The sequence below is a fragment of the Talpa occidentalis genome, unplaced genomic scaffold (genome assembly GCF_014898055.3).
Source record: "Talpa occidentalis isolate TD23 unplaced genomic scaffold, MPIMG_talOcc4v2.1 talOcc4.11, whole genome shotgun sequence".
In the NCBI taxonomy this organism is placed as follows: Eukaryota; Metazoa; Chordata; class Mammalia; order Eulipotyphla; family Talpidae; genus Talpa; species Talpa occidentalis.
In genome coordinates this window covers 94,919,844-94,929,350 of record NW_023601104.1, presented here as the reverse complement: position 1 = coordinate 94,929,350, position 9,507 = coordinate 94,919,844, and the positions used below count along the sequence as shown (strand labels likewise).

The 9,507-nt window shown below is 55.1% G+C and overlaps 1 long non-coding RNA gene across 1 annotated transcript; it reads right to left on the bottom strand.

Moving 5' to 3' along the window:
• Positions 1-3,622: 3,622 nt before the first annotated feature.
• Positions 3,623-8,673, bottom strand: LOC129145426 (uncharacterized). Its single transcript, XR_008550967.1, has 3 exons — positions 8,377-8,673; positions 7,817-8,034; positions 3,623-3,780 (listed from the first exon to the last, which is right to left on the bottom strand). It is a non-coding gene; the product is annotated as an uncharacterized LOC129145426 (long non-coding RNA).
• Between the last annotated feature and the right edge of the window lie 834 nt (positions 8,674-9,507).

The window sequence follows — 9,507 nt, the reverse complement described above, 5'->3', positions numbered from 1 at the left end:
CAAAATAACAGTGACTCAAATGCAAGAAAAATTTCTCTTTCGCAATAAGGAGATCCAGAAATAGGACATACAGAGTTGACATGGAGGCACAGGACCATCCAAAGCCCACATATGCCTTTCTCACATATGCCTTCTCCATCACAAAGTTGTGACCCTTCTGATCTCAAGTGGCTGCTAGGGCTCCGGCCATCACATCTGTGTTCCAGACAGCAGGACAGAGGAAGGATGGGACAAGAGCAGGCTCTCAACTTTTGGAGCTGAATTTCAGAGAGTGCCACAGGACACTTCTGTTTCTACTTCATTCATCATAAATTATTTACTTAGCTGCACAGGAAACTAGAAGCAGTCTTTTGGATGGGTAATGATGCGTGTGAGCAAAATATCAAGGTGCTGGGGTACTAAATACACATCTAAGGTCAACCAGCTTCCAAGCACTTCTGAAGGAAAAGCATGGTGAGGAGCAAGAGGTCTTTCCAGGTGACCTTGGGTTTCTTGGGACATTGCTGGGTCACAGACTGATTCAGCCACATGGCATAAAAAAGGATCTAAAAAGCTTTAACTGGGAGTCCCAGCGAATCTATTGGGTCGGCCCTTCTCTAGAGGCTGCGCTAAAGAACTCTGGCCTCCAGGGGGAGTGTCTGAGTCGGGTTTCAGCGGTGACCCAGAGCCGGGAGTTCTTGGATGACTTTTCACTCCACAACCCCGGGAGATGAGCGGCTCTGAGTCTGATTACTTGGACTGTGAAAACATATATGTGTTAATTTTGTATCCCAAGCTGCCGAGAGAGAAAGGATCCATTGCACGTGGAAATGCTCAGGGGCCCGGGTTCCCTTTCTCTGGGGAATCCTCCGGAGGGGTGCTGGGGCGAGCGGGGCCCGTCACAGTCTGCACGCCACCAGCACAGCACGCTTACCCCACCCGGAGGAGGACACGCCGTGAAGCACAGACGGGCGGGCACACACGTGCACAGGTGCACACCCCACACACATACACGCACACATGTGCACACACGTCCTTGTGAGCACACACCCACACACATGTGCATGTGTGCACATATAGCCTCCCTTTATGCATGAGCAGTGAGGCCAGAGAGGGAAGGACTGGGCCTTGACCAAGTTGGCACTGGATGGGATCTTATCAGGAGATAACCCGTGGGGAGATACCGTGAGCGGGGTGCCTGAGAGCTGCCAGCACCAGTGCCACGTGACAGGAAGACGGCAGGAGAGGGATCTCCCGAAAGGCAGAGAAACCAGACTCCAAGGAAGGGGGGCCATCAAGGCTCCCAGTGACTCACACCCTGTGGCTCACCCTGATGCCCCGGAGGGCAGTGAATGGGGCAGCCTGTACCCTGTGCCCACCTCCATGTCCTTGTCCGCTAAATGAAGCTGCAAGTCCCGTCCTGACTGGCAGGCTGATCGTAAGGGTACAGGCATGATGCTCTACCGACTGCCAGGTGCTGAGCGCCATGCACAGGTGGGCAGTTTTTTTATTTTATTTTTAGTTGATTGGCTGGAGAATCAAAAGACTAAAGACACCAGACTTGGATCCTGCTCCCTGGGCTGAGCCCTTTCTCTCTGCCTCTCATTGTGCCAGAGGGCAGGCCCACTGGTGACCCCACGGGTGACCCCTGGTGACCCCACTCTATGGCCACTTGTCCTCATGTCTTGTCTCTTCTCTAAACCAGGTGTGGCCTCACCTGAGCCTCTAGTGCCCAGGAGGCAGGCAGGGCTGGCCTGGACTCCCCAGTGCCACGTTCCGGAGGCTGCCTATAGGGGGAGCCTGCCCAGGGCGTGTCCCCCCACGCACGTGTGCAGGGAGTGAGAGGCAGGAGGGACTGCTGGGGGCAGTACGTGCACCGCCCACTGAGTCCTTGACTCTAAGAGCCACGCAGATGAGAAAGTGTCTCCCCCGGGGGCATCGGCCTTGCTCATCCTGCTCCAGCGCAAGCTGCCTCCATCATGGCTGCCTTGGGTTTGACCCTTTCTTGTCGAAGGCCATGAGAAGTGCACCCCCTGCCATCTGTCCTTTGGACTCTGTCGCCTATTTAAGCAGGTGATTTTTTTTAATTCTTGAGGATTATCCTCTAGGGGTATAAAGGTTTTGTAGAATACTGTGCAATTGCACTGGGGCGCCATAACATTTTGTATCAGCCTGTGGGGTCAGGTGGGGTTCACGGCATGGTCTGGGTAAGTGGGGCCCCCACAAGCCCTGAGTTCTGAGACAGCCACTCATCAGTTGGGGGAGATTCCCGTGGGTCTTGGGTGGAATGATAAGGCAACCGAAGGACCAGGTTTGGGGATGTGGCTAGGGCAATGGGCGCGGGTGACAAGGTCCAGGGCAGCACCCAGGGGAGAGCAGCGAGTGGCGGTCCCCAGATCTAAAGCAGGTCTGAGTGGGGCTCTGTGAGGAGGAGGGGCTGGCTGAGCCTCCCTAGAAGATGACTCAGGAAGGGTGCCCCCCGCTTCAGGGAGCCTGACTGGCTGACACTGAGGCTAAGGCAGAGCAGTGAGGTCCAAGTTCCAGGGGACACAGTTGGGCAGAGGCCCCCCAGAGTCCTCAGGGGCCACACAGGGGCCACACACACCTTTAGAAAATGCACCTGAATCTGCTTGGTTAAGTACATAAAGGGGAGACAATGTTTTCGGTACCCCTGAAACGTTCTTCGTTCTTTCTTTCCTGCTGCGCCCCACGGCGGGGTCTCCCCACCTCCTCCCAGCCCTTCCTGCCCCGGAGCTGGACTCTGCAGAGACCGCACTGCCGGGTGGGCTGGAGACTCCAAGACCCCCCTCCCTCCCGGCAAAGGCAGTCGTGGGATCAGGGAATTATCCAGGTTCAAAGGGACAGAATAGAGATTTGATTTTAACCCCTGCCCCAGCCTCGCGCCTGGCCGCTCCAGCACCCACTAGCACTTTTACACATCTTTGGTTAAAAGTCCCGAGAGCAAAGCAATGCAAACCTTAAATTTTATTTCAAATGCTTTTTTCCCCAAGAACATGGGGTTCCTGGCGGGAGTAAGGGTGGCTTACATCAAAAGACTGATCTTTGTGGCTAACCCCCTAATGGATAGTGGGGTCTGGAAAGCAGGGGCCTCAGCTTCATTGGCCCCAAGCATCACAAAGCACAAGTCCTCAATGGTTGGCGAAAGCCCCAAGGATATACTCATTTAACAGACAATGCGGGGCCCATACCCCACTGTTCCTGCTCCTGCCCACTAATGCAGGCCCACAGCTCCCCAGCCACCTCTACACACACGCCCCAGTCCAAGTATTGGGGTCACCCTTCGAAAGGTGTGATGCAGGCTTAAGCGCAAGACCAAAGCCATGGGGCGGTCATGGGGTCTGCCCACCTTTCCCCTCTGGGGCCACCCTTAGCCCCCACCCCCATTTCACACTCCTGCCCTCCCTGGCACCACTACCTGCTCCACCCCCACCCCAGGGCCAGGAGCGGTCAAGGCTCCCCCGGCTCCTCAAAGACCTCTGGGTGGAGGTGGGGAGAAGAGCCCACCACTTCCTGTTCCCTACCCGCCCCCGGGGGGAGGTTTCGAACCCAGTTCCCATCTGCATTCCTGGTTTTCTGAGCTCACGAGTCTGAATGCATAAAATTTATATTTTCACTAGTTTATTCATCCAAAGTTCCAGTGGGAAACAAGAGCCACCGAGCTGCATCCCTGCCTTCATTGCTCCAGGTGCTTTATGCAAACAAATTAGACAGACTGGTGATTTCTAGAACCCAGTCAGGTAAGGGAACCAAACACAGCAGGAACCAGCGCAGTGAACCTCCCTATAAATCATTAGAGAGAGAGTAATGAGCTCAGCCCTGCAGGTCACATGACTTCTGTCAGTGTCACTTACCTCTGAGATAACATGTCTGTGGTGGGGGGTGTGCCAATAAAACTTTATAGAAACAGGCGGTGGCCGGAGTTGGCCCTCAAGCTGTGGTTTGCTAGCCCTCGGCTCAGGTCAGATTAGTTGCTGCTATAAACAACTCAAGAACGTCCTGACAGAAGTTTGTACTTACTACAACTGGCATTCCGGTCCGCAGGTAGCTGTCCCCTAAGCTGTGATTCAGGCCTGGACCCCTGCACCTGCGGCTCTACCTCTTCCACATGAGCATCCCAGGTTGCTTGAGAAGCCGAGAAAGGGCAGGTGGGGGAGGGAGACCTGCCTCTCAGGCTCAGGATGGGGTACACCACATCCCCAGTGCCGAGGAAGGGAGCTGGGAGATGGCACCACCACCACCAGACTCCACGCAGAGGCAGACAGGTAACAGGGAAGTTAACAGTAGTTAAAGGCCCAAAGAAATCCTGATTACGTCCAGAAAGGACTGGGTTTGGAAGTCATTGGTGTCTGTCTTTCTTAGCAGGAAGGTGAAAGGACTTTCTTAACTGAGAGATGAGAGGCAGGAGAGCCAGAGGGAGGTGGCACAGGCAGCTTCATGGCTATGTCCCCGAGAACCGAAGGTGAGTGGACGTAAGGAGGTGCGTGTCACCGAAAGGTGATCCCCATGGCCAGGAGTGGGGGGCGGCTGGAGAGGAGCAAGACTGGAAGCCAGGAAATCAAAGCATTATTTCAAGCAGGAAACAAGAGGGAAAGTTCTAGATCATTCTAAAATATCACGCTGCAAAACTTGCTAATGGGGTTGTAGGCATGCAGATTTCTTGGTTAGGTAATGGGATAGGTGATGGGGACCTTCACTGAGATCAGAGAGCCAAATGGAGATTTGGGGAGAGAGGATGAGCTTTGGAGATGTTCTGAATTTTTTGGTGTGGGGAGGAAAGCCCACCCAGGCTGGGCCCAGTGGGCTGCCAGCCGAGATCCTTAAAATCATTTCACAGACTGAGCCTGCAGGAGAGAACCGTGGCACTGTCTGCAAAGAGATCAACTGAGGCCCAGCACAGAGGACAGGCCACAATTTACATCAGAGAATATTGATTTCAAACAGGTGGAAGATGGGAGCCAGCGAGGGGAGACAGGACGTGGACAGCCATTCATCAGGGGCTGTGGATCAGTGAGACCAGATGTTGCTGCACAAAAAATGCCAAGAATGTCCTAATTTATCTGGCAGACAAGCCGAGCAGGCTGAGGTCGGGGCAGGCAGGCTGGAGCAGCAGGCGCCTGGGAGCTCTGGGGCAGGTGGGGTGGAGGATGTGCCTGCTCACCCACTGATGTCAGGCCATGTCAGCCTCACGCTCTGGAGATGCCTGGACCCAGGGCAGAGATGCGCCAGGAAAAGCAACAACATCTGGATCCCAAAGTCTCCAAATCTGGCCTCTGGGGGCAGCTGGGGTGACCCCAGCATTCTGAAGCCCTGTCTTCTGGTGTGCTTGAGACTGAAAAGCCAGTGTTGGTATTTCCGGGCTCCGGGGTCCACCCAGCTGCTGGGGAGGCCCATCCATGTTGCTGAGCCCCCCATCCCGGGCAGCAGGGAAGGCTCCAGCCCGGGTGTACAGGAGGAGGCTGAGGGGCAGGGAAGGAAGAAGGCATGTGCCAGCCCCCTCTGCCTGGACCCAGCTAAACCCACAGCCACACAAACACTGAAGTTAGGACAGGGAATCAAGTAAGTCTCTGTTCTAAAGTGCTAGACTGTCTCTCCTCCATTAAAGCCCACTTGGGACTCCCCAACCAAAGTTCACTCCACTAAGCTGACCATTCCCCAGGCAGGGGTTTGTGGGAGAGGGTGTCTGTTTTACACCCACAGTGCTACCCACTCTTTCTTTCTGAACACAATGGAAACCAAAGCTTGCAGTCACCGTCACTCACAGCAAGGTCCTGGAAGCATCTTGGAAAAGCAAGATGGCTCACCATGTGGGGCCGGGATTCGGACAGAACCTGCAACACCGTGAGGAGCAACCACAGCAGTGAGCTGGGGTCCTCTTGGCTCAGCAGTGGACTGCTGGCCCACTACAAGCACCTGGACCGAGTGGGCGTTGTCCCTGCCTTTCCAGGACAGTTCGCCCTGCAGAACATTACAGCACAGCAACAGAAAGAAGGCTAACAATGCTGACTGTCGATAGATAAAGAAAAAGCGTTTGACAGAATACAACCTCCTTTCAAGATAAAAACCCTTAACACACAGGTATAGAAGGTACACACCTCAGTACAATAAAACTCACATACAGCAAGTCATAGCTAAAATCCCACAATAGTGAAAGACCAACCCACTCCACAGAGTGTCTGAAGTCCTCGCCCAAGCAATCAGGCAAGAAAAATAAATAGAAGGCACCCGCATTGGAAAGGAAGAAGAAAAAGCGTCACTATTTGCAGGCAATGTCACTTAATATGTAGAAAATCCAAAATTCTCCTCCAAAAAACTGTGGAAGTAACCCACCAGTACAGTATGGCTACTGCAAGATATAAATTCAGCCTGCAGAAGTCAGACATTCCTACACATTAAGCCACAAGATCTGGAAACGAAATAAAGCATCCCCTTCACCATCATGTCAACACAATAAAACACACGGGAATGGATTTTTAAAAAGAAGTGAAAGATCTGTACAAAGAAAACTATAAGGCTCTGATGAAGGAACTTGAGGAAGACACACACAGACGGAAAGCAGGCCAGAGCCTGCAGGCGGGAAGAGCGAAGAGCATTAAAATATCCACCCCCCACCCCCCGCCAGGCGTCCACGGTGTCAGCACGCTCCTATCAGAAGCCCAACTGGACCAGCTACACCTTGCAGGGGGCCTCACCAAGGCAGTGAGCCCCTCCTGCCCTGGGGGCCCCATAACAAGGGCATTGGCCCCCCAAGAGCTCTGTGGGACAGTGTTTGAGCACACCACCCATGTGAGGAGAGAGCACTGGGGTCTGCATGGACGACCCCCCAAGGCAAATGTGACGCATCAGCTCGTCAGGGCAAGAGATGCACAAATGACTGCCCTGGAAACTGCCCCTTGGGGAGGCACTTGGCTCCTGGTGCCCACCCTGCCCGGGGCCTGGTGCCCGACAAGCACATGTGGGAGGGGCAGAGGTGCTGGGGTGTCTTTCCTTAGAGAGGAGAACCCCTGCCCAAGTTCTCTGCGGGCCTGGTCCTGCTCCCCGCGGGTAAGGCCCCCGCGGCCCCTGGGTATCCCCCACAACCCGAGTTCAGGTGTCACATTCTTGCCCATTTTCTGACTCCCTTCTGGTCTGGGCCCTCCCTCCCTGGGCACAGGGGCACATGGGGCGCTCAGTACATTTGTGAGTGGGGAGGGGAGAAGTGGAGGGCCCAGGGGCCAGAGGGATGAACTGAGGGAGGAGGTGGAAGAAGGAGGGACTTCCTCCTCCCCTGCCCCTCAGCCCCCGGCCCCCCAGGCCCTCCCCACCGAGCAGCTCGGCCCCAGGAGGAAGCCGGCAGACAGCAGCGTCCTGACTGCCGGGAGCAGTGACTCAGCCGCCATCTGTTATTTAACGAGAAGATGACAAGCCAATTGGCGTGTCCCCCTTCTCTTTAATATGGCAAATCGAAAAATGTGACTTCCTTGATCTATATTTTAATGATTCTGACTTGCTCACTCTTACTTCTCTTAATTCAGCAGTAAATAAAGCTGTGACTTGCCCAGGAATCCCTAATGGGGGTTCTTTTGGTTTCCTTTGGGGGTTTGGTCATTTTGGGGGGGAGGGCTTGGAAGGTTTTGCCAAGTGACCCCCTTCTTGACTCTGGAAGGGCCTAGTTCATATTGGAGGGTTTGCTCTCAGAATTCCAAAGTAATAGGGCCCTGGAAACCCCGAACCCCAAGCTACCTCAGGGAGGACAGACGAAGCCTGAGGTTGCCCAGTCTAGGCAGGCTCAGCTGCTGACCGAGCCCCCCGCGCAGGTCCCTCTGCCTCTAGGCCTCACCTGCAGCAGGAAGGAGGCCTGGCTGACCCCCTGACCCCGCGGGAGCCCCTGGGTCCTGCGGCCTCCGGTCACTGGGACAGATTTTCTAGTGGTTTGGATAAGCACCCTCTTCAGGGGCCAGGTCAGGCCGTGCAGCCACCACCATCCCCTGTGTCTGCTCCACGCCTTCACCTGGGGTCTGTGGACAGGAAGGAGGCCAGCGCCTTCCTTGGAAAGCCCTGAGGAACGAACCAACCAACAGATGAGCGCATGCAGCCGTCCACGGAGGAGTTTAACCCAGCACCCGGGAACCACCCAGGGATGCCAGCTGCGCCCTTACACTTTGCTGTGCCCTGGACAGAGCCCAGCAGGTGGGGAGGGAACAAGAGCCCCCCTCTGCGCCTGCTCGCTGACCCCAGGCCTCCCGGGAGTTGGCAGTAGTTTTAAGCTCAGGAGAATATAAGTCCCAAGAGTCCCACTAGGGTCCGCTCTATTTATTGGCCATATGACCCTGGACAAGAGAGCCCTCTGAGACTCAGTTTCCCCATCGAGTCGGCAGGGCTGCAGTGCCACTCACTCACCACTGGTGGGAGGAAGCAGCCAGCTAGTGGGGGGCTAAGCGGCATAAACACCCAGGGGGTTGGGGACTGTGTCTTGAGAAGAGCGCTGGCCTCCCCTCACTGGCAACAGGTGCGCTGCCCTCCGCTGCCCACAGGGCACCAGGCTCCTGCCCCCCCAACCCCCAGGACCATGGGGTGGGGGGGACTGAGGTCTGGCCACGTGCGCTGCCTCAGTCCAAAAGCCAGGCTCACGTGACCATCGACAGTGGATTGATGAAATTAAGCACAGATGGCTACTTTGTTGTTGTTCTTTGAACTGACAGCTGCTGGTATAAAAATAAATTAAATTAAATTTCACATAAGTCAGACTTTTGGGTATTTTTTTTAAATGATCTAAGTTTTTTTGTGTTGTTGTCGTTAAATTGTTTTCTTTCTTTTTAACATACGGAGACAGAGAAAACTCCAGGCAGTAGAAACAAGAATTACAAGGAGAGTGCTCCAAGGTGACCCCGGAATTTGGAGAAAAGTCCAGCCCACTGCCCCCCACCCCTCAAAGCCTTGGGAAGTCACAGAGCTGCCAGCTAGAAGCTCCCACAACAAGAGCCACAGCTGGGACGTCGAGGCGGGGTAAGGGGTCCAGGCTGTGCAAGCAACTCACCCCGTGAACTTGGGGAAGTCATTCCCAGCCCCCCACCCCAGTTCTGCACAGGAGGGGCAGCAACAATGGCCCCTGGAGGCACCCAAGCCCTGGGTCACTCTTAGCTCATTTCTGGCTGCCTGGCCTGGAGCAAAAGTCTTTACTCCCGAGGAAGGATCAGCTCTCAGAAACCACCCACCACTGGCCTCTGCCAGCACTCAAGCCTCCCGTACCCACACCCTGGACAAAACCACAGGCATGCACCGAAGTAGGGGGCTTGGCCTGGGTCTGCAGCGGGCAGCCCTCCATCCCCCACCCTGGTCTCCAGGCCCCTCCCTGTGCTATGTTCTCCCACAGCCCACCACCTGGCCACAGCTGACAGGTGCAGAGGTGAGCATGTGGCCCAGGAAAGCCAATCAGGGCCCTTCCCTGGATTTTTCTACTGAGGAGAGAGAGAGAGAGAGAGAGAGAGAGAGAGAGAGAGAGAGAGAGAAAGAGAGAGAGAGAAACACCAT